This window comes from Ranitomeya imitator, chromosome 8 (genome assembly GCF_032444005.1).
Source record: "Ranitomeya imitator isolate aRanImi1 chromosome 8, aRanImi1.pri, whole genome shotgun sequence".
Classification (NCBI taxonomy): Eukaryota; Metazoa; Chordata; class Amphibia; order Anura; family Dendrobatidae; genus Ranitomeya; species Ranitomeya imitator.
In genome coordinates, this window is record NC_091289.1 from 118,494,117 (window position 1) to 118,519,287 (window position 25,171).

At 45.5% G+C, this 25,171-nt stretch overlaps 1 protein-coding gene across 2 annotated transcripts in view; it reads left to right on the forward strand.

Moving 5' to 3' along the window:
- Positions 1-25,171, forward strand: part of LOC138647923 (complement factor H-related protein 4-like) — an 804,152-nt gene that overhangs the window by 441,617 nt on the left and 337,364 nt on the right. The gene's annotated exons all lie outside the window — the stretch shown is intronic.

Here is a 25,171-nt window from a genome sequence, read left to right on the forward strand (position 1 = left end):
GTTATGCAGCCAACAAGCATAAGGGGATTGCTTGTGAGTCACTGTAATGCCGTAGCCATTTTGGTTGTGGCATTACAGTAATTGGCTGGCCATCTGAAATCAAAGATTATTAAAGGACAGAGGCCACCTGGCTTGGCACACTGATGTCATTTCACACCTTTGTGATACTGCATATTGGAGGGAGAGAGTGCTTATTTAGGCCATGTGCACAGTACAATGAATCAGAGGCCTGTAGTGTTGATACTGGTGCTGAAGCTGAGTCATCATACTAACAGCCCTTCTAAGGGCTAATAGTTTACTTTGCTGTTTGTATCACATACAATCTGCATTTAGCCTAGGGAGGGAGAGAGAGAAGCAGGACCAGGGTGAGTGGCAGAATACATTCTGTAGACAGGGATTAGGGATTTTCAGTCCGTTGGCAAAGTATATAGCTGCATCTTTTTTGTGGGGTCTGAAAAAATTGAATATATTTTGATGCATCAAGTATTATGTGCTCTGAGATCCTTTTTTGTGTTATACAACACACCTAAAAATCATTGAATCACTTACCTGGGCTACATTTCTCAGCCATACACTGTTCCGTATTGTGGAGTATATTTCTGTGATCTCTAAAACTAAGAAAAATCTTTTTTAAAAATGTGTAGGCTTCCATTTCTCAGCCATACAGTGTTACGTGGTCTGTGAACATTCTGTGGTCTCTAAAAGTAAACAAAAGATTTTAAAAATTGTGTAGGCTTCCATAGAACAAAAGCATTAAAACATTTTTCTGGATTAAATTTAATTGCCATCCATGCACTTTTGTGTTCTTTCTGTTACATTACGGTGGAGTAAACTCACAAAAAAATTCTTTGATTTCTGCATTTGACCAATTTTTTTTTAATTAAATGTATGATTAAATACATTAAATTCTGTTTGCACTATTTGGTCAATCATTTAAACTATACTATGCACTTTTATAGCTGTTATTTTGCAATCCTGGGATACATTTAATTATGCACTTCTCTTATTCAATTATTGTATTTATCTAATCATGTAGTTATAAAAAAAAATTGTTTGAGCCCTGGCACTTTATTAATCTGTGAACTGCATTACTTATTATGTATTAATTGATATATGTGCATAAGTCATCTAATTATGTAGCTTGAACACATCAATATAGTAACAGTATTTGGCTGAAAACCCCTGTATTTTGCTTTATTGTTATTATTGTATTGGTATTGGCACCAATAGTGTGCAAAGCTTTCCTGACCACCGATCCAGTGACCTCCAAACATAGAATCAAAAAAAGGAAAAAAGCACAAAAAGTAACTAAAGAAAAAAGTGAACTTTAATGCCTGAACGGCGTGGCAACGTTTCGGATATATTATCCTTTCTCAAGCCTTGAGCTTGAGAAAGGATAATATATCTGAAACGTTGCCACGCCGTTCAGGCATTAAAGTTCACTTTTTTCCTTAGTTACTTTTTGTGCTGTTTTCCTTTTTTTGATTCTCTCTCTCTCTTTCTCTCTCTCTCTATATATATATGATCTCTGATATTAATTATTTTACTAGCGGGGAGCCCAGGGCCGGCTCCAGGTTTTTGAGGGCCCCGGGCGAAAGAGTCTCAGTGGGCCCCCCCCTTTAACACATACCCTGATTCATGATCGCATATAAACACAGCCATGTAGTATATAACACTGCCCACGTAGTATATAGCAGCCCATGTAGTACATAGCAGCCCACGTAGCATATAGCAGCCCACGTATTATATAGCAGCGCAGCCCACATAGTATATAGCAGCGCCACTCACTCATGCACTGGTAGGACTATGAGCTCCTCCTGAATCTGCCTCATAACTTCAGCAGCACGGCAGCCATCCAGGGGCGGAGATCAGAGCAGTGAACGTGCTCTCTCCCCCCCCCCACAAATAATGTCACGCTGGCTGCCTTCTCTTAACCCCTATGTGTGCCTGCCTGGCTGCACTCACTGAGTGATAAGATGCTTGTGTCAGAGCTGGCACATAGGGGTTAAGAGAACGCAGCCAGCAGTGACTTTGTAGGCGGAGAGAGCATGTTATCTCCTGCTCTGCTCTCCCAGCTGTATCTATCACAGCATGAGTGGGCCCCCCTCTCTCCCCAGGGCCCCGGCATTTGCCCGCTGTGCCGGGTGCTGACGCCGGCCCTGGGGGAGCCCTCCATCTTTTCCTAACCGTACAATTCTTTGTTATTTTATTGTATCAGTGGTTCTACATTTGTGTCTATTTAACTCTATAGTGCTACCTCTTACCCCTGCATTTTATACTGCTTCTGTGCCTAGTTAAATAGTCACTGCTCACAATTAAACATGAAGCTTTGCATGACCAGGTGGGGATGGAGGAAGACATAACACAGTATGTAGCCAGCCCAGCCTCATCTCATCTGCTCAGCGCAGATTGGGTAACAATGAGGAGGTGGATGCTGAGAAGGAACAGTAGCTGGTGGCTAGCACAAGAGAGGCTAACAGCCACACAACCTTCAACACGTCTCTCCTGCGTGGATGGGCTGAGGATGAGAATGAGGAGGAAGAGAGGGATGAGGAGGAGATGGAGAATCATTATCATGGTGGAGACAGGGAAGTGTTGTCTGTAGGGACCTTGTCACATCTGGCAGAGTTTATATACAGCTGCCTTTCCTGTGACTCTTGTGTTACATTCATTTTGTCCAAAAAAAGAGTAATGGTTGTTCACCCTGCTGGACCCACACTACAAGGAGAACTTTGCACCTCTTCTTCCTGAGGTGGTTAGGCCTTCTAAAATGAAGCTATACCAGAAGACCATTGTGGAAAATATGTTAAAAAATTCCCATCAGGCAATGCTAGCGGCAGGCGTCATAACAGACAGGCTTTCACCTGTCAACAGAGAATGCAGACAGACTCATTCTCAAAAGAATGAGCAAAGCCTGGATTCACCCACACATTTCCACACCACCAGATGACAGCAGCACATAAAGTGTTTGTAATAGTCAGCATTTTAATGAGGCCTGCCATTAGTTGCCTTTTAGGGGTCTATAGATGACCTTCCTCATAATGTATCTGGCTTTGCACTTTGTGAAAACAATTTATGACAGTATAAGTACCTCAACACTTTCAAAATATTTTCATTCAAAATCATTCACTCATCCATACAGTTTAACATGTGTAATGCTGCTATAGCTCTCTGTGCAGTGATGAGGCAATGACCCAGCAAAGTTCAAAACAAAACGTCTCTTTAATGTTCAACTAAAAATAAAAACACAGCACACGATATCCTCTGGATCGCAGCTGGGAAACCTATTCTCTGGATTACAGTCACTAAACATGCAAGTCCACCTCTGACAAGTTAGTGTGGGTGACTGTACCGCTGTGCATACTGTGGGTGGTAGGCATCTCCGCTCCCCTGGCTGCTTGGCTCAACTTGCCTGTGTTGCCTCACACAGGAGCTCTGCAGAGCCGACTGTTCTGCCCTCTAGCATACACCAGACTGACACTGACTCTGACCGTGACACACTCAAACCCTATACTGCAGGGTTTTTAACTTGAATCTGTTGCCTTCAGCCACATGGAAAACCCCGCCTGGAATGAAATGGACTGCCCAACTACCATCCTGCAGTCTGTTTCAAAACAAAAGCCCAGAGAAGGTTTTCCCTAAATCTGCCCTGTACACATAGCATGCCCAGGACCTATACTCACTTTAGTCTACATTGCAACCACAGCTACGCCTGTGACTGCAATGATCTCTCATGGCCTCAGTAAGCCTCCGTGCTCATCTTGGGGGGAACATACTATTAGGTGTCGAGTTCCAGCCTCTATACAGGGGGAATCTCAAACCACCTCCGCTGCGGTCTCCCATTCTCCAGTCACAGTGGAGCCTGCTCAGCGGAGACGTCGGTCCCAGCGTCTGGCTCAGGCAGATACTGTGCGCTTGGTTACTGCTGATCTTCCTGACTCAGGCATTATAACCAGCACTGTTCTGCAGCGAGCAGATGCTCCTAGGACTAAGTCCTGCTTTTCCTCTACTGGGCATGCCCAGGGGACAGTCTCTCATTGGAGGTCGGGGGTCACATGCTCAGGTCCTGAAGCAGTTCCTGTTGGACCACTAGCAAGGTCCTGGAGAGCTTCCTCTATAAAACGTTCACATGGCCGCACAGCCATGTGCTAGTATCAAATTAAGTTCATGTGTGTATGAGCTTAGCTACTTTTGTGGTCGCTGTTAGCATGTGCTCAGGGTCGGCTGTATAGCCACTAGAATTTTGGCACCTCTGGAGAGGAGTTTGTGTATATGAATTCAGGGCTGGCGTATAGCCTCTAGAATTCCGGCACTTCCGGAGAGGAGTTTGTGCGTATGAATTCAGGGCTGGCGTATAGCCACTAGAATTCCGGCACCTCCGGAGAGGAGTTGTTTGAGTGCTGTTGCTGACTGTGTGACCACTATATGCTACCTTCTCCGTTAGAGAGCTGTGACCCTCTGTGAGGTTAACAGGGCACAGCATTATCTTTTATCCCGGTCTGTGTAGGAGCAACAGAGTTCACTCCTATACAGACCGGGTGACAGAACACGTGTCTGTTCAGGCGTAATACCGCCATATAGTGCTGCCATTTACTAGCAGCAGGTTCCACTCCTGCACGGTGGACCCCGGGCTGCGAACGCAACAATATTATCTCCATATTTACTCGGTCCGTTCCACCAGCCCTAACACATACAATGACCCTCACATATAACACCAGTCACTGCCTCACACATGGTTATTGTTGAATTACAGTGGTATATAAAACTTAAAAAATGCGTGGATAAATATTTCAGGATTAGATGAGTCATCCATAAAATATTATGTGCTTTTTGTCACATTTTGGTGGTGTATAACAGTAGAAAAAAGCGTATGAACATTTTGCTTGTTTATTGACATTTCTTACCCATAAATTATTCTGTGTTCTGGGGTACATTTTTGTGATACATAACACTCAAAAAAAGTTGCTGGGTTACATTTCTCAGCCAAACATTTCATTGGTATGTAACCCTCAAAAAATGTGTTAAATATTTAGGCTGTTGGCACACATTGCAGATTTGGTGTGTTTTTGTCACTATTTTTCTGTGCGGATTTGTAACAAAACCTGATGCCAGAAAACTGAATGAGAAACCTGAAGTGTCATGCACACGCTGAGTATATTTGACTTGCAAATTAGGTGCAGAAAATAATCTGCAGAATGTCAATTTTTTGTATGTTGCCCTCTATTTCTTACCATTCACTTCAATGAAATTAAAAAAAAATGCATTTTCCTGCCAAGAGATGCAGAATTTTTACTCAGTGTGTGCATATACACTTCTCTGTATTATTTTTCTCACACATAAACTATTCTGTGGTCTGCAGTAGATTTCATCTACTATATAATTGTCTAAGGGTCACTTCCGTCTGTCTGTCTGTCACGGATATTCATTGGTCGCGGCCTCTGTCTGTCATGGAAATCCAAGTCGCTGATTGGTCGTGGCAAAACGCCCATGACCATTGCCACGACTAATCAGCGACGGGCACAGTCCGGCGGCAAAATGGCCGCTCCTTCCTCCCCGCATTCAGTGCCCGCCCCATACTCTCCTCCACTCAGCCCTCACACAGGGTTAATGGCAGCGTTAATGGACCGCGCTATGCCGCGGTGTAACGCACTCCATTAACGCAGCTATTAACCCTGTGTAATGAGTGCCAGGCACAGTTAGTAGGCCCAAATAATAAAGTAGGCTAAATGCAGTTCAAAATTGGTAACAGGTCTAAACAGGCGGCATTGCTTTGTTCAGTGGAGGAAAACTGTAATGAGTGGCAGACACAGTTAGTAGGCCCAAATAATAAAGTAAGCTAAATGCAGTTCAAAATTGGTAACAGGACTAAACAGGCGGCATTGCTTTGTTCAGTGGAGGAAAACTGTAATGAGTGGCAGACACAGTTAGTAGGCCCAAATACTAAAGTAGGCTAAATGCAGTTCAAAATTGGTAACAGGACTAAACAGGTGGCATAGCTAGGTACAGTGGTGGGCTCTTCTGCTGAGTAGCAGACAGTGGTAGTAGGCGCAATGCATTAACTGGTCTAAATGGAGGCCAGGGCCCCTGTATATTTTAACTATCATCTATCATTTCAGCAAATTTGTATTGGCAGTGCCATTGAAGGATTTAACAGCACAGACTACAGTGGTGGAGCAGGGAGAGGTAAGTGTTGCAAGTTGTAGAGCACTGTTCGAGCTGGGGGGAACACTCTCTCGTGGGCGGCGGTACTGGCACAGGGCCCCTCATATTACGACGGTGTGTCTGACGTTGGTTGTGCACCACCACCGTCAGAGACACTTCATTGCACTATGAGGGACCCTGTGCCAGTGCCGTCGCCCAAGAGTGGGCACACCCACCTGTCCAGGAAAACGGCACTCGCACGGGTGCTTGCGGCAGGTGGTGACCACGGCCCTGTGAGGGGAGTCAGCCCATTTAGGGAGGTATAAAAATGGCCTATGGTGGACATTCAACAGCTGCAAATGAAGAAATTGGAGAAGTCAGTAATAGGAGGCTAAAAGCAAGACATTTTTCAGGCAAGCTATGTGTCAGCAGGGGAAGGTGGGGCAAAATAATTTGAAATCCATGACTGGTTCATTTTAATGAAGGTTAGATTATCAACATTCTTTGTAACCAGATGTATCCTTTTTTTGGTCAGTATTGAACCAGCAGCACTGAAGACTCTTTCTGATAGCACACTAGCAGCAGGTCAAGCGAGCTCCTGTAATGCATATTCTGCGATTTCAGGCCAGGTGTCTATTTTAGATGCCCAGTAATCAAAGGGGAATGACCTGTGAGGGAGAACATCAATAAGGGAGGAAAAGTAGTTCATAACCATACTGGACAAATGCTGTCTCCTGTCACTTTCAATCGATGCAGCAGTACCTATCGTGTCAGCGGTGATTGCGAAATCACTCCACAACCTGGTCATAAAACCCCTCTGTCCAACGCCACTTCCAATTTGTGCACCTCTAACACCTCTGCCATGTTTCCCCCTACAGCTCGTGTAAGAACCATCACCGCCGCTGTGTGCTGGGAATGCCTGAACCAAACGGTATACAAGAGTTGCTTGTTTGGCAGCCAATAATTGCTCAAGGTTTTCATGTGGCATGATATTTTGTAATTTTCCTTTATATCATGGATCCAGGAGGCAGGCCAACCAGTAATCGTCATCGGTCATCATTTTGTTAATTGGGGGGTCCCTTTTAAGGATACGCAAGGCATACATAGCCATGTGGGCCAATGTTCCAGGTGTCAATTCACTGCATGTGCTGGGTTGAGGAGCACTTTCTTGCAAATCAACATCACTTGAGTCCCGCAAAAACCCTGTACCTGACCTTGCAACCCCACCAGTTTCTATTGCCCCCTGAGAAGCATCCTCCTCCCATAAATATTCATTCCCATCATCCTCCTCCTCTTTGTCCGCCACATTGTCCAGGAGAGTTCCCTCAGTAGATAATGGCTGACTGTCATCAAGGCTTCCCTCCTCCTCGGCTGCAGATGCCAGTTCCTTAATGTGCGTCAAACTTTGCATCAGCAGACGCATTAGTGGGATGCTCATGCTTATGATGGCGTTGTCTGCACTTCCCAGCTGTGTTCATTCCTCAAAACACTGAAGGACTTGACAGAGGTCTTGTAGCTTCGACCATTGCACACCAGACAACTCCACGTCTGCCATCCAAGTGCCTGCCCGTGTATGTGTATCCTCCTACAAATAAATTACAGCTCGCCTCTGTTCGCACAGCCTCTGAACCATGTGCAGTGTGGAGTTCCACCTTGTTGCAATGTCAATTATTAGGCAGAGCTGAGGTAGATTCAGCGATCGCTGATGGTTTAGCATACGGCTGGAGTGCACGGGCGACTGACGGATGTGCGAGCAAAGTCTTCGCACCTTCAGGAGCAGGGCTGGTAACTCTGGATAATTTTTCAGGAAGCACTGCACCACCAGCTTCAAGGTGTAAGCCAGGCAAGGTATGTGTTTAAGTTCTGAAAGGGCTATGGCAGCCATAAAATTCATTCCGTTATCACTGACTACCTTGCCTGCCTCAAGATGTACACTGCCCAGCCATGACTGAGTTTGTTGCTGCAAGTACTCGGCCAGTACTTCCGCAGTGTGTCTGTTGTCGGCCAAACACTTCATTTGAAACACAGCCTGCTGACGCTTACCACTAGCTGTTCGATAATGGGACACCTCGTGTGCAACACTGACAGCTGCGGATGGAGTGGTCGTGCAACTGCGCTCTGTGGACGAGCTTTCGCTTCTGGAGGAGGAGGAGGAGGGGGCCGAACGCCTAGAGCCAACTGTTTCCTAGACCATGGGCTAGGCAGAACTGTCCCACTATGGCTGTCCCCTGTGGACCCTACATCCACCATATTAACCCAGTGTGCCGTGATGGACACGTATCATCCCTGGCCATACCTACTGGTCCATGCATCTGTTGTGAGGTGCACCTTTCCACTGAATGATTGCCTCAGTGCATGGACAATGCGATCTTTGACATGCTTTTGGAGGGCTGGGATGGCTTTTCTCGCAAAGAAGTGCCGACTGGGTAGGTCATAGCGTGGTACTGCATAGGCCATCAGGAATGAGAGGCTCTTGTAGGGAGAGCTGGACTGGAGAGCTGCATATGGTGGAACTAGCGGTTGTGGTGGTGGAGATTGAGAGACAGTTGGTGATGGTATTCTTGATGTTGGCCTACATACAGTGTTTCCTACCAAGAACCTTGTGATTCCCTGACTACTTTGGCCTTGCGACGATACCTCCACATGTGCTGTTAGTGGAGTCCTAACCGGTGGGCTTACAGTGAGGGAAGCAGTGTAGTAGTGCTGACTACCTTAATTCTGAGCAGGTGCACCAACGGTACGGAACGTTTGGTAGTTAGTCCAGGCTTGCAAGTGCATGCTGGTTAAATGTCTAAGCATGCACGTTGTCTTTAAATTTTGAAGATTCTTTCCTCTGCTAAAGGTCTTTGAGCATTTCTTACAGATAACTTTTGACTGATCATTCGGATCTTGGTTAAAAAATTGCCACACTACACTCTTCCTACTATGGAATACCTTTTCAGGCATTGCACGCTGTGCTACTTTCACCGGCTTCCCACGCTGTCCTAAAACTGTTTTTGTTTTTGACAAATGTTTTTGGCCTGATATGGGCCTGCCTGATGATAGCTGTTGCGATGTAGATGGCTGCTGCGGATCATCCTCCTCCGCTTCTGAGCTACTGGCAGCGGCACCCTCTTCCCCCAATGGCTGCCAATCTGGGTCAACAACTGGGTCATCTGTCACCTCCTCTTCAATGTCCTGTGCACCTTCCTCTGTGTCACCGTGTAAGGTGCTATAGCGTTCGGGACGGGGCACGATAGTTTCATCAGGGTCAGATTCTGGCTCAGTACACTGCGAGCGCAATGTAGTGATCTGAGTCAATGGAACAGTATAATAATCTAGCTGTGGCTGTGCATCAGTGCGCTCCATGTCCGATTCATCTTGTAATGGGCAGTTAACAATTTCCCTTTCTAACCCAGGCATGATATGTTTAAAGAGCTCCATGGAGTAACCTGTTGTGTCGCCTGACGCATCCTTCACTTTTGGTTTGGGTGAAGGACACAAGGAAATGTCTTGTTCCTGACCGGGAGCATTCACTGACTACTCGCTGCTTTTATATTTGGAACTTTCTGAAGAGGAGGAGAAAGAGCTAGAGACTGAGTCAGCAAGGAAAGCCAAAACTTTTTCCTGCTGCTCCGGCTTTAAAAGCTGTTTTCCTACTCCCAGATAAGGGAGCCTTCGAGGCCTTGTGTAGCCAGACGATGACGCTGGCTTAACACCTCCAGCCTTAGGTGCTATTGTGCTTTTGCCACTACCACCAGATGCACCACCACCACCATCAGTACCAGCTGGCAAACACTGCACACGGGCTCTTACACCAGACTTCCGCATTTTTTGGAAAATCTAACCAAAATAACAACCGTTATATGGTACTGTAAAACAAGGTAGAAGGTATATATAAACTTGTTGAGAATTTAAACCTCCCTTTTTTAGGGAGACTGAACCAAAACTCAGACCCTGTGCATAAAACAACAAATGTAAGTGGCAGAAAGTGGCTGGCTGATATACGACAAACTAACAGGACTGAAGTATATCCACTTTGTGAGAATTTGAATCTCACTTTCTTTGGGGGAGACTGAACCAAAACTCAGGCCCAGTGTATATAACAACACAATCTAAGTGGCAGAAAGTGGCTGTCTGACATACGACAAACTAACAGGATTGAAGTATATCCACTTTGTGAGAATTTGAATCTCACTTTTTTGGGGGGAGACTGAACCAAAACTCAGGCCCAGTGTATATAACAACACAATGTAAGTGGCAGAAAGTGGCTGGAAGATATATGAGAAAATACAAGGACTGTAGTACAATTTCAATCTCCCTACAATGATCTCAGGAAAAGTATGGCAGCAATAAAAAGGACTGCTGCACACAAAACTGTGGACAAATAAACAAGATAATTGTGCAGAAAGGAGCAACAGGATTTTTGCTTTTAAAAAAGCAGTTGGTTTGCACAGCAGCGTGCAAACAGCAATGCATCTATCAGGGAGCCTCATAAGGCAGCCTAATAAGCTACAGAGCTGATGCACAAAAATATAGCCTCCACTGTCCCTGCAAAAAAATGGTGGTTTTGGAAAGTGGAAATCGCTACAGCACAAGCAGTTTGGGGGCTAATCTTCCCTCCCTAACTATATCCCTTCTTCTGTTGAAGCTGAAGCAACCTCTCCCTATGCTAAGATCGGCAGAAGTAAGATGGCGGCCGGCATACACACCCCTTTATAGCTCCTGTGATGCCGCAGAAAGCAAGCCAATCACTGTCATGCCCTTCTCTAAGATGGTGGGGACCGAGACCTATGTCATCACGCTGCCCACACTCTGCATCCTCCTTCATTGGCTGAGAAATGGCGCTGAAAGCGTCATATGAAACGCGACTTTTGCGCGCAAATCGCCGACCTCATGGCTGATCCCACACTAGGATCGGGTCGGGTTTCATGAAACCCGACTTTGCCGAAAGTCGGCGATTTTTGAATTTGTCCGATCCGTTTCGCTCAACCCTAGTGAGCACTAAAATGTTCGGGTGCTTGTTGCACGAACCGAGCAATTCCTAATACTCACGTGCTTGTTTCGAGTAATGAATATCATGGAAGTCAATGGGAAAGCCATGTTTTTTTTGGCACACTCTATAAACAAGTCTGGGGGGCAGCAATATTGTTGAAATGGATGGAAAAAGTGCTGAATGTGGGAGACTTCTAGAAGCTTCCAAGATTCCTAGATCACTGCTGAGAACAATGGTGTCACACTTTCACTCCACTTTAAGGACTGAAAATAAAAATCAATGAGAAATTGGAGTTTACAGGAAAAATGTTAAGTAACATTTTTTCCTGTATAATGACTTGTATATAAGGATACTTTAAAAAAATATATAACTTAAGTAATCCAGAATTGATTTTGCTTATTAAAAAAATTGAAACGTTCAGTGTAATAATTGAAGGAAGCAACAAGAAGTGCCAAGAATTGGGGACTCGGATACACCCTGTATTAGACATAAATGATAGCCTCATACACATTCTGTTCAAACTGTCATGTATTGGTACTCCTAGACTCATAAAAGCTATGCACTAAGTGCAAATCCTGCCCCAAAATAGAAGCAGGGTAATCAATGCACCCTTGAAGGCACCAACTGTAGAGCCTCAATGATATATTGCGAACAAAGTGTAGTTTTGGTACTCTTACACTTATAAAAGAGCTGCATATAGTGCAAATCCTGTAAATGATTACAAACGGGGTCATCCATACACCCTTGGAGAGACTAAGAGTAGTGCCTCAAAATTTTTTTTTAAAAAGGTGTACTTGTGGTAATTCTACACTCGAGGACTTAGACAAAGTCTAAAGCAAGAAAAAAAATTACAAGTAGGGTCATCCAGTTACCCATAGCCTATGGACAGTATCCATTGGCGGGCATCATTTCAATATTGAACATTAAAAACACTTTATGTGCTGCTTTCATCTGGTGGTGTGGAAAAGTCGGGGCTAATCAAGGCTTTGTTCATTGTTATCAGAGTGAGCCTGTGTGGTATCTCCCATCTCATGTCTTCATCCATTGTCAGCAGCGACTGTTTTATTAGGCAAAGAAGCAGGATTGTTGCACTGGTGAGTGCATAATTGTTGCTCTTCATCATTGTGTAATCCTCCAGGTCATGGAGAACTGCACATATGTCATACATACAGCCATGCCCACTCTTCAGTTGTTTGGTGCCGAGGTTGACCATAATATTGAGGGTTATATTGGAGCTGGTATTCCACAACTGTCCTCTTACATAGCCTTACCAGCATGTGCATGTTTGTAGTTCAATTGTGTGGTCATGTCTGACACAAGTAGGTGAGCTGGCACTTGCATGCTGCAGCACTGTGAGAGTGGTAACAGCTGTAGTTGACACCATATCACAAACATCAGCTTTTGTTTTGACCAAAAGATTTTTTAAGCCTGCCACCACGACAAGGTAGACTCTTTTTGCAGGGCCCTACTCTAACCTATTAAACAATTTTTTTGGGGGGTATATTTTAATTATCTTTTTTTTAAGGTAATGTGTCACATACATTTTTTTAAACTAATTGAAATCAGATTATTTTTTATAATCTGTATTTCGGATTGCAGATTATCGTATTCTGTACATTTATTGATGTTGCTCTGTCGCCTGTTTGGAGATATGGACATTGGACATATGCACGCGAATGTATGTGTGTGTATGTATGATATACAGTGTGTTTGTATATATATATATACTGTGTATATATATATATATATATTTATTTATAGCCCTCTCCACATAGCCCCCCACTGCACATAGCCACACTCACTCCACATGCAAAGCCCCGTATAATAAATATCTAACACACACATATATTCATAGGCACATCTTCTTGACCACAACAGGTTACACTGCCTGTGTTGCCCATAGCAACCAATCACTAAGCATCTCTCATTTCACCAGAGCTCTTTAAAAGATGAAAGCTGAGCTGTGATTGGTTGCTATGAGCAACAGTTTTCCCACTCCACAACACCTCAGCAAACACTGACTGGGTGGGTGGGAGAAATCTAGCATCCCAGGGAACATAAGCTCCCAGCCATTGTCTGCCCCTCAGAAAGGAGCAGAGAGCACATCACAGAAATGAATCACACCCTCCTCTATTACTACCATGCTTTACTGCCAGGTTACATAACAGCACATCTCCTTGAACTCCCTGCTCAGCGCCACCCGGCTCGGGACTATGGTATGGAGAATGTATGATGGGTATAGGGGCACGGGACTATGGGATAGATGATGTGTATGATGGGTATATGGGCATTGGACTATGGGATGGAGGATAATCATTAAAATTTGTTATAGCTAACCCCTTCCCGACCTGTGACGCCATGTAGGCGTCATGAAAGTTGGTGCAAATACCACCTGTGACGCCTATGTGGCATCATGGAGGGATTGCGTTCCTGCAGGTCGGGTGAAAGGGTTAACTCAAATTTCACCTGACCTACAGGAACAGGGGGAGTGGTTCTTCAACCCAGGGGGGGTTGCTTTGCCCCCCGTGGCTACGATCTCTCTGATTGGCTGTTGAAAGTGAAACAGCCGATCAGAGCAATTTGTAATATTTCACCAATGAAACTTGGTGAAATATTACAATCCACCCATGGCCGATGCTACAATATCATCGGCCACGGCTGGACACACTGATCTGACCCCCCACTGACTGACAGCAGCGATCTACCACCCCGTCAGTCTTTCCTCCCCTCCGTTATGTCCCCCGCCATAATCATCTCCCCTCCTCTCCCTTCCGTCCTCGGTATTTTCCGCAGCATGTCATTTCTTTGTGTGGATTCCGCAGCATTTTACACCTGTTACTTTATAGGAATTCGCAGGTGAAATCTCCACAAAAACACTGGAAATCCATGGTAAATAATCAGGTAAAACGCAGTGCGTTTTACCTGCAGATTTTTAAAAAACGATGCAGAAAAATCCGAACATAACTCCGCAACGTGGGCACATAGCCTTAGGGTTAGCGTTGGAATTAGAGTTAGGGTTGGAATTAGGGTTAGGGTTGGAACTAGGGTTAAGATTAGGGTTACGGGGTGTTGGGGTTAGGGTTCGGCTTGTGGTTAGGGTTATGGTTAGGGTTGGGATTAGGGTTAGGGGTAGGGTTGAGCGAAACGGGTCGTTCATTTTCAAAAGTCGCCGACTTTTGGCAAAGTCGGGTTTCATGAAACCCGATCCGACCCCTGTGCGGGGTCGGCCATGCGGTACGCGACTTTCGAGCCAAAGTCGCGTTTCAATGACGCGAAAAGCGCCATTTCTCAGCCAATGAAGGTAAACGCAGAGTGTGGGCAGCGTGATGACATAGGTCCTGGTCCCCACCATCTTAGAGAAGGGCATTGCAGTGATTGGCTTGCTGTCTGCGGCGTCACAGGGGCTATAAAGGGGCGTTCCCGCCGACCGCCATGTTACTGCTGCTGATCTGAGCATAGGGAGAGGTTGCTGCCGCTTCGTCAGAAGCAGGGATAGCGTTAGGCAGGGTCCATTAACCACCAAACCGCTTGTGCTGTAGCTATTTGCACTGTCCAACACCACCTTCGGTGTGCAGGGACAGTGGAAGCTACATTTTTTTTTTTTTTCCTCAGCGCTGTAGCTCATTGGGCTGCCCTAGAAGGCTCCCTGATAGCTGCATTGCTGTGTGTACGCCGCTGTGCAAACCAACTGCTTTTTTCAAAGCACAAATCCTCTTGTTCCTTCCTTTCTGCACAGCTATCTTGTTTGTTTGTCCACACTTTTTATTTAATTTGTGCATCAGTCCACTCCTTATTGCTGCCTGCCATACCTGGCTGAGATTACTGCAGGGAGATAGTAATTGAATGACAGTTCCTTTTTTTTTTTTTGTGGGAGATTAAGATTGGCATTTCTGCTAGAGTGCCATCCCTGTCTGTGCCATCTCTCACTCAGTGGGCCATAGAAAGCCTATTTATTTTTTTTGCTTGATTTGGGTTCTAAAATCTACCTGAAAAAATCACTACATCAATCAGTGGGAGAAAAATATTGGCCTCAGGGCTTGTGTGCCACTCCTGACTCCTGTGTGTGCCATCTCTCAGTCAGTGGGCCATAGAAAGCCTATTTATTTTTTTGCTTGATTTGGGTTCCAAAATCTACCTGAAAAAATCACTACATCAATCAGTGGGAGAAAAATATTGGCCTCAGGGCTTGTGTGCCACTCCTGACTCCTGTGTGCATCATCACTCACTCAGTGGGCCATAGAAAGCCTATTTTTTTTTTTTTGCTTTATTTGGGTTCTAAATTCTACCTGAAAAAATCAATAAATCAATCAGTTGGAGATTAATATTGGCCTTTGGGCTTGTGTGCCAGTCCTAAGCGTGCCATCTCTCTCTCTCAGATAGTGGGCCATAGAAAGCCTATTTATTATTTTTTTTATTGGGTTTATAAATTTTCCCTGAAAAAAAAAAAAAAAAGTGGGAGATTAATATTGGCCTCTGGGCTTGTGTGCCAGTCCTGAGCGTGCCATCTCTCTCACAAATAGTGGGCCATAGAAAGCCTATTTATTTTTATTTTTTTTGGTTTTATAAATTCTACCTGAAAAAAAAAGGGAGATTAATATTGGCCTTTGGGCTTGTGTGCCAGTCCTAAGCGTGCCATCTCTCTCTCTCAGATAGTGGGCCATAGAAAGCCTATTTATTATTTTTTTAATTGGGTTTATAAATTTTCCCTGAAAAAAAAAAAAAAAAGTGGGAGATTAATATTGGCCTCTGGGCTTGTGTGCCAGTCCTCAGCGTGCCATCTCTCTCACAAATAGTGGGCCATAGAAAGCCTATTTATTTATTTTTTTTTTGTTTTATAAATTCTCCCTGAAAAAAAAAGGGAGATTAATATTGGCCTTTGGGCTTGTGTGCCAGTCCTAAGCATGCCATCTCTCTCTCAGATAGTGGGCCATAGAAAGCCTATTTATTATTTTTTTTATTGGGTTTATAAATTTTCCCTGAAAAAAAAAAAAAAAAGTGGGAGATTAATATTGGCCTCTGGGCTTGTGTGCCAGTCCTGAGCGTGCCATCTCTCTCACAAATAGTGGGCCATAGAAAGCCTATTTATTTATTTTTTTTTTGTTTTATAAATTCTCCCTGAAAAAAAAAGGGAGATTAATATTGGCCTTTGGGCTTGTGTGCCAGTCCTAAGCATGCCATCTCTCTCTCAGATAGTGGGCCATAGAAAGCCTATTTATTATTTTTTTTATTGGGTTTATAAATTTTCCCTGAAAAAAAAAAAAAAAAGTGGGAGATTAATATTGGCCTCTGGGCTTGTGTGCCAGTCCTGAGCGTGCCATCTCTCTCACAAATAGTGGGCCATAGAAAGCCTATTTATTTTTTTTTGTTTGTTTTATAAATTCTCCCTGAAAAAAAAAGGGAGATTAATATTGGCCTTTGGGCTTGTGTGCCAGTCCTAAGCGTGCCATCTCTCTCTCAGATAGTGGGCCATAGAAAGCCTATTTATTATTTTTTTAATTGGGTTTATAAATTTTCCCTGAAAAAAAAAAAAAAAAAGTGGGAGATTAATATTAGCCTCTGGGCTTGTGTGCCAGTCCTGAGCGTGCCATCTCTCTCACAAATAGTGGGCCATAGAAAGCCTATTTATTTTTTTGGTTGATTTGGGTTCTAAATTCTACCTGAAAAAATCACTACATCAATCATTGGGAGAACAATATTGGCCTCTGGGCTTGTGTGCCACTCCTGACTCCTGTGTGCGTCATCTCTCACTCAGTGGGCCATAGAAAGCCTATTTTTTGTTTTATTTGTTTTCTAAATTCTCCCTGAAAAAATCATTTTATTTTATTTGGTTTCTAAATTCTTCCTGAAAAAATCATTTTTTTTTTTTTTTTTTTCTAAAGTCTCCCTGAAAAAAAAAAAAAAATCAAATCAGTGGGAGATTAATATTGCCCTTTCTGCTTGTGTGCCAATCTTGACTCCTGGGTGTGCCATCTCTCTCTCTCTCTCTCTCCAATTGTGGGCCATAGAAAGCTTATTATTTTTTTTGCTTGATTTGGGTTCCAAAATCTACCTGAAAAAATCACTAAATCAATCAGTGGGAGATAAATATTGGCCTCTGGGCTTGTGTGCCACTCCTGACTCCTGTGTGCGTCATCTCTCACTCAGTGGGCCCTAGAAAGCCTCTTTTTTGTTTTATTTGTTTTCTAAATTCTCCCTGAAAAAATCATTTTATTTTATTTGGTTTCTAAATTCTTCCTGAAAAAAAATCATTTTTTTTTATTATTATTTTTTTCTAAAGTCTCCCTGAAAAAAAAAATAAAAAATCAAATCAGTGGGAGATTAATATTGTCCTTTCTGCTTGTGTGCCAGTCTTGACTCCTGGGTGTGCCATCTCTCTCTCTCTCCAATTGTGGGCCATAGAAAGCCTATTATTTTTTTTGCTTGATTTGGGTTCCAAAATCTACCTGAAAAAATCACTAAATCAATCAGTGGGAGATAAATATTTGCCTCTGGGCTTGTGTGCCACTCCTGACTCCTGTGTGCGTCATCTCTCACTCAGTGGGCCATAGAAAGCCTATTTTTTGTTTTATTTGTTTTCTAAATTCTCCCTGAAAAAATCATTTTATTTTATTTGGTTTCTAAATTCTTCCTGAAAAAATCATTTATTTTTTATTTTTATTTTTTTCTAAAGTCTCCCTGAAAAAAAAAAAAATCAAATCAGTGGGAGATTAATATTGCCCTTTCTGCTTGTGTGCCAGTCTTGACTCCTGGGTGTGCCATCTCTCTCTCTCTCTCCAATTGTGGGCCATAGAAAGCCTATTATTTTTTTTGCTTGATTTAGGTTCCAAAATCTACCTGAAAAAATCACTAAATCAATCAGTGGGAGATAAATATTGGCCTCTGGGCTTGTGTGCCACTCCTGACTCCTGTGTGCGTCATCTCTCACTCAGTGGGCCATAGAAAGCCTATTATTTTTTTTGCTTGATTTGGGTTCCAAAATCTACCTGAAAAAATCACTAAATCAATCAGTGGGAGATAAATATTTACATTTGTGCTTCAGTGACAGTCCTGCGTGTGTGGCATCTCTCTCATTTGTTGCCACCAAAAACAGAGTGTGTAACATTGTGCCTGATTTTCCTTGCGGTCTCACCCACCTGTAAAGGGGTAGCTAAATCATACTGAAGTTATAGCTCACCGTGTAAGTTGTGTGACAGCAACAAATACCGTTAGTTTGGTTACGTTTTTAAAACAATGAGGAAGTCTGGTGGAAGAGGTCGTGGCCGGGGGCGTTCATTGTCAGCTGGTAATGAGGGTAGTGGTAGTGGTGGAGCATCAGGTGGTCGTGGGAAAAAAAATATTGCACCTAAGTCTGGAGCTGTGGAGCCAGGTTCGTAGTCTGGCTACACAAGGCCTCGAACGCTCCCTTTTCTGGGAGTAGGAAAACCGCTTTTAAAGCCGGAGCAGCAAGAGCAAGTTTTGGCTTATCTTGCTGACTCAGCCTCTAGCTCTTTTGCCTCCTCTCGTGAAACTGGTATATGTAAAAGCAGCGCGTCGTTAGTGGATGTTCACGGTCAGGGACAAGTCGCTTCCTTGTCCTCTTCAGCTAAAACAACAAGAGAGAAGAATGCAGCAGGCGACACAACGGGTTACTCCATGGAGCTCTTTACACATACCGTCCCTGGCTTAGAAAGTGAAGCAGTTAACAGTCCATGCCCATTACAAGTTGAATCTGACATGGAGTGCACTGATGCACAGCCACAGCCAGACTACTATGCTGGTCCTTTGACTCAGACCACAACATTGCCCTCGCAGGGTAATGATCAAGAATCAGACCCTGATGAGACTATGTTGCCCCATCACGAACGCTATACCACCGACCGACACGGTGACACAGACGAAGTTGCACACGAGCTACAAGAAGAGGTAATAGATGACCCAGTTCTTGACCCCGATTGGCAGCCATTGGGGGAACAGGGTGCAGGCGGCAGCAGTTCTGAAGCGGAGGAGTAGGGGCCGCAGCAGGCATCAACATCGCAACAGGTTCCATCTGCCGGGCCCGTATCTTGCCCAAAACGCGTGGCAAAGCCAAAACCTGTTGGAGGACAGCGTGGCCATCCGGTTAAAGCTCAGTCTGCAATGCCTGAAAAGGTATCCGATGCTAGAAAGAGTGCAGTCTGGCATTTTTTTAAACAACATCCAATTGATCAGCGCAAAGTCATCTGTCAAAAATGTTCAACTACCTTAAGCAGAGGGCAGAATCTGAAAAGTCTCAATACAAGTTGCATGCATAGACATTTAACCACCATGCATTTGCAAGCTTGGACTAACTACCAAACGTCCCTTAAGGTTGTAGCACCCTCGGCCAATGAAGCTAGTCATCAACGCAACATCCCTTCCGGCAGTGTAGGGCCACCTTTTTCCGCACCACCTGCAGTATCTGTGCAGGTTTCTTTGCCAGGCCAAAACAGTCAGGGTCAGGGAATCACCAGTTTCGTAGTAGGAAACACTGCGTCTAGGGCACCGGCGGCAACAATACCATCTCCCACCGTCTCTCAGTCTGCAATGTCCACCGGCACCCCCGCTAGTTCCACGATCTCCAGCTCTCCAGTTCAGCTCACCCTACATGAGACTATGGTTAGAAAAAGGAAGTATTTAGCCTCGCATCCGCGTACACAGGGTTTGAACGCCCACATAGCTAGACTAATCTCGTTAGAGATGATGCCCTACCGGTTAGTTGAAAGCGAAGCTTTCAAAGCCCTGATGGACTACGCTGTACCACGCTATGAGCTACCCAGTCGACACTTTTTTTTCCAGAAAAGCCATCCCAGCCCTCCACCAGCATGTTAAAGAGCGCATCGTCCATGCACTCAGGCAATCTGTAAGCACAAAGGTGCACCTGACAACAGATGCATGGACCAGTAGGCACGGCCAGGGACGTTACGTGTCCATCACGGCACACTGGGTGAATGTTGTGGATGCAGGGTCCACAGGGGACAGCAAGTTTGGGACAGTTCTGCCTAGCCCACGGTCTAGGAAACAGTTGGCTGTAGCCGTTCGCACCCCCTCCTCCTCCTCCTCGTCCTCCTGCAGAAGCGAGAGCTCGTCCACAGACCGCAGTCGCACAACTACTCCATCCGCAGCTGCCACTGTTGCACACCAGGTCTCCCATTATGGGGCAGCTACTGGCAAACGTCAGCAGGCTGTATTGGCTATGAAGTGTTTGGGCGACAACAGACACACCGCGGAAGTTCTGTCCGAGTTCTTGCAGAAAGAAACGCAGTCGTGGCTGGGCACTGTAGATCTTGAGGCAGGCAAGGTAGTGAGTGATAACGGAAGGAATTTCATGGCTGCCATCTCCCTTTCCCAACTGAAACACATTCCTTGCCTGGCTCACACCTTAAACCTGGTGGTGCAGTGCTTCCTGAAAAGTTATCCGGGGTTATCCGACCTGCTCCTCAAAGTGCGTGGACTTTGCTCACATATCCGCCGTTCGCCCGTACACTCCAGCCGTATGCAGACCTATCAGCGTTCTTTGAACCTTCCCCAGCATCGCCTAATCATAGACGTTGCAACAAGGTGGAACTCAACACTGCACATGCTTCAGAGACTGTGCGAACAGAGGCGGGCTGTTATGTTTTTGTGGGAGGATACACATACACGGGCAGGCAGTAGGATGGCAGACATGGAGTTGTCAGGTGTGCAGTGGTCGAAGATTCAAGACATGTGTCAAGTCCTTCAGTGTTTTGAGGAATGCACACGGCTGGTTAGTGCAGACAACGCCATAATAAGCATGAGCATCCCCCTAATGCGTCTGCTGATGCAAAGTTTGACGCACATAAAGGATCAGGCGTCTGCAGCTGAGGAAGAGGAAAGCCTTGATGACAGTCAGCCATTGTCTGGCCAGGGCAGTGTACAGGACGAGGTAGCGGGCGAAGAGGAGGAGGAGGACGAGGAGGATGATGGGGATGATTATATTTTTAATGAGGAAGCTTTTCCGGGGCCACTGGAAATTGTTGGCGCGGCAATGCCGGGTTCTGGTTTTTTGAGGGACACAAGTGACGTGGATTTGCCTGAAACTGCCCCTCAACCAAGCACAACCGCAGATTTGAGAACTGGAACTTTGGCCCACATGGCGGATTATGCCTTACGTATCCTCAAAAGGGACACACGCATTACTAAAATGATGAACGATGACGATTACTGGTTGGCCTGCCTCCTTGATCCTCGCTATAAAGGCAAATTGCAAAATATAATGCCACATGAGAACTTGGAACTAATATTAGCAACCAAACAATCAACTCTTGTTGACCGTTTGCTTCTGGCATTCCCTGCACACAGCGCCCGTGATCGTTCTCACACGAGCAGCAGGGGCCAGCAGACCAGAGGTGTTAGAGGGTCAGAAATCAGAAGTGGCGTTGGCCAGAGGGGTTTTCTGACCAGGTTGTGGAGTGATTTTGCTATGACCGCAGACAGGACAGGTACTGCAGCATCAATTCAAAGTGACAGGAGACAACATTTGTCCAGTATGGTTACAAACTATTTTTCATCCCTTATCGATGTTCTCCCTCAACCGTCATTCCCATTTGATTACTGGGCATCCAAATTAGACACCTGGCCAGAATTGGCAGAATATGCATTGCAGGAGCTTGCTTGCCCGGCAGCTAGTGTCCTATCAGAAAGAGTATTTGGTGCTGCAGGTTCAATACTAACAGAAGAAAGGACTAGTCTGGCTACCCAAAATGTAGATGATCTAACCTTCATTAAAATGAACCACAACTGGATTTCGAAATCTATTGCCCCACCTTGCCTGGCCGACACCTAGCTTTCCTATGAAAAGGTCTTGCCTGTGGACTATTCTGAATGACTTTTCCAATCTCGTAATTTTCTGCACCTGATTGTCCAGCATACGACATGTTTACACCTCACTAAATGGCCAAACTCCCCACACGGGGCCGTGGTATCGCCACTTGGCGCCAGCACCCGTGAGAGTGCTGTTTGTCTGAAGAGGTGGGTGTGCCCGCTTTTGGTCGACGGCACTGCCACTGGGTCCCTCATAGTACAATAAAGTGTCTCTGGCGGTGGTGGTGCGCACCCAACGTCAGACACACCGTTGTAATATGAGGGGTCCTGGGCCTGTACCCCCCCCCCAGCTCAAACAGTGCTCTACCACTTGCAAAATTATCTCTCACAGCTCCACCAATGTTTAGTCTATGTGCTGACATCCTTCAATGCCTGGCACTGACAATACCATTGTATTGACATTTTTGTTATGTTAGGCCTTTGAAGCCTGTCTGCGGTCCCTCCTTCCACTAGGCCTCCACTGACCATTGTACTGCTGCCCGTGTACCCCTGGAACCAATTTTAAATTGCCAACAGCCCTATTTTTTTATGTTAGGCCTTCGAAGCCTGTCTGCGGTCCCTCCTTCCACTAGGCCTCCACTGACCACAATACTGCTGCCCGTGTACCCACGGAACCAATTTAAAATTGCCTACAGCCATGTGTTATTATGTTAGGCCTTCGATGCCTGTCTGCGGTCACTCCTTCCACTAGGCCTCCACTGACCACACCACTGCTGCCCGTGTACCCACGGAACCAATTTAAAATTGCCTACAGCCATGTGTTATTATGTTAGGCCTTCGATGCCTGTTTGCGGTCACTCCTTCCACTAGGCCTCCACTGACCACACCACTGCTGCCCGTGTACCCACGGAACCAATTTAAAATTGCCTACAGCCATGTGTTATTATGTTAGGCCTTCGATGCCTGTTTGCGGTCACTCCTTCCACTAGGCCTCCACTGACCACACCACTGCTGCCCGTGTTCCCCTGGAACCAATTTAAAATTGCCTACAGCCATGTGTTATTATGTTAGGCCTTCGATGCCTGTCTGCGGTCACTCCTTCCACTAGGCCTCCACTGACCACACCACTGCTGCCCGTGTACCCCTGGAACCAATTTAAAATTGCCTACAGCCATCTGTTATTATGTTAGGCCTTCGATGCCTGTCTGCGGTCCCTCCTTCCTCTAGGCCTCCACTGACCACACCACTGCTGCCCGTGTAGCCCTGGAACCAATTTAAAATTGCCTACAGCCAGCCCAATTTTTTTATTTTAGGCCTTCGATGCCTGTCTGTGGTCCGTTCTTTCTACTACTATTACACTGACCAGGCCACTGCTGCCCGTGTTCCCCTGGAACCAAGTTAAAATTGCCTACAGCCATGTGTTATTATGTTAGGCCTTCGATGCCTGTCTGCGGTCCCTCCTTCCACTAGGCCTCCACTGACCACACCACTGCTGCCCGTGTACCCCTGGAACCAATTTAAAATTGCCTACAGCCAGCCCAATTTTTTTATTTTAGGCCTTCGATGCCTGTCTGCGGTCCGTTCTTTCTACTACTACTACACTGACCAGGCCACTGCTGCCCGTGTTCCCCTGGAACCAATTTAAAATTGCCTACAGCCATGTGTTATTATGTTAGGCCTTCGATGCCTGTTTGCGGTCACTCCTTCCACTAGGCCTCCACTGACCACAACACTGCTGCCCGTGTACCCACGGAACCAATTTAAAATTGCCTACAGCCATGTGTTATTATGTTAGGCCTTCGATGCCTGTCTGCGGTCACTCCTTCCACTAGGCCTCCACTGACCACACCACTGCTGCCCGTGTACCCCTGGAACCAATTTAAAATTGCCTACAGCCAGCCCAATTTTTTTATTTTAGGCCTTCGATGCCTGTCTGCGGTCCGTTCTTTCTACTACTACTACACTGACCAGGCCACTGCTGCCCGTGTTCCCCTGGAACCAATTTAAAATTGCCTACAGCCATGTGTTATTATGTTAGGCCTTCGATGCCTGTTTGCGGTCACTCCTTCCACTAGGCCTCCACTGACCACAACACTGCTGCCCGTGTACCCACGGAACCAATTTAAAATTGCCTACAGCCATGTGTTATTATGTTAGGCCTTCGATGCCTGTCTGCGGTCACTCCTTCCACTAGGCCTCCACTGACCACACCACTGCTGCCCGTGTACCCCTGGAACCAATTTAAAATTGCCTACAGCCATCTGTTATTATGTTAGGCCTTCGATGCCTGTTTGCGGTCCTTCCTTCCAATAGTTCTCCACTGACCAGACCAATGCTGGCCGTGTACCCCTGGAACCCAGCTGAAAGTGCATGTAGCCTCCTTTTTTTCTTTGTTTTATATTTAGAAAGCCGAGATGAACTACGCTGTGCAACGGTTCAAGCTACGCAGTCGACATTTCTTTTGCGAGAAAAGCCATCCCAGCCCTCCACCGGCATGAAAAAGTCTGCATTGTCATAGCACTCAGGCAATCAAACAGTAGAAAGGTGCACCTGACAAGAGACGCATGGACCAGTAGGCATGTCCACAAAAAGTTACGTGTCCATTACGGCGCACTGGGTTAATGTGTTGGATGCATGGTCCACAGGGGACAGCCTACAAAGTCTGTCTGCAGTCCCTAATTCCAATTTTCCTCCGCTGACCACACCACTGCTGCCCGTGTACCCCTGGAACCATTTTTACAGTGTCTACAGCCTAATTTTGTTATGTTAGGCCTACTATGCCTGTCTGCGGTCCCTCCTTCCAATACTCGTCCACTGACCACACCACTGCTGCCCGTGGACCCCTGGAACCTATTTTTAATTGCATAGAGCATCCTTTTTTTAATAGTAGGCATACAAAGTCTGTCTGCGGTCCACTATTGAAATTGTCCTCCACTGCCCAGAGCACTGCTGCTTGTGTACCCCTGTAACTTTTTTAAGCTGCAGTGAGCCACATTTTTGGTTTAAGTCCTGTGTCTGTCTGCGCCACTCAATTCAGCTGTGTTCCTTTGAAAAAAGCTGAGCGTCAAATAGTCTTGTTTTCAGCCTCTAGGAATTTTAAAACTGCATTGGGGGTACAACTTTGGTAGGGCCTACTAACGGTGTCTGCCTCCCCAAGGTGTGCCCCAGGTTTCCTCGCCATTGCTTCGCTCTTAATGCTCTCGTTTAGTAGTTGTTGGAAACTACACTGCATTAGGCCTACAAATTGGGTATGGGGTGTAGAGAGATGGTGTGTTC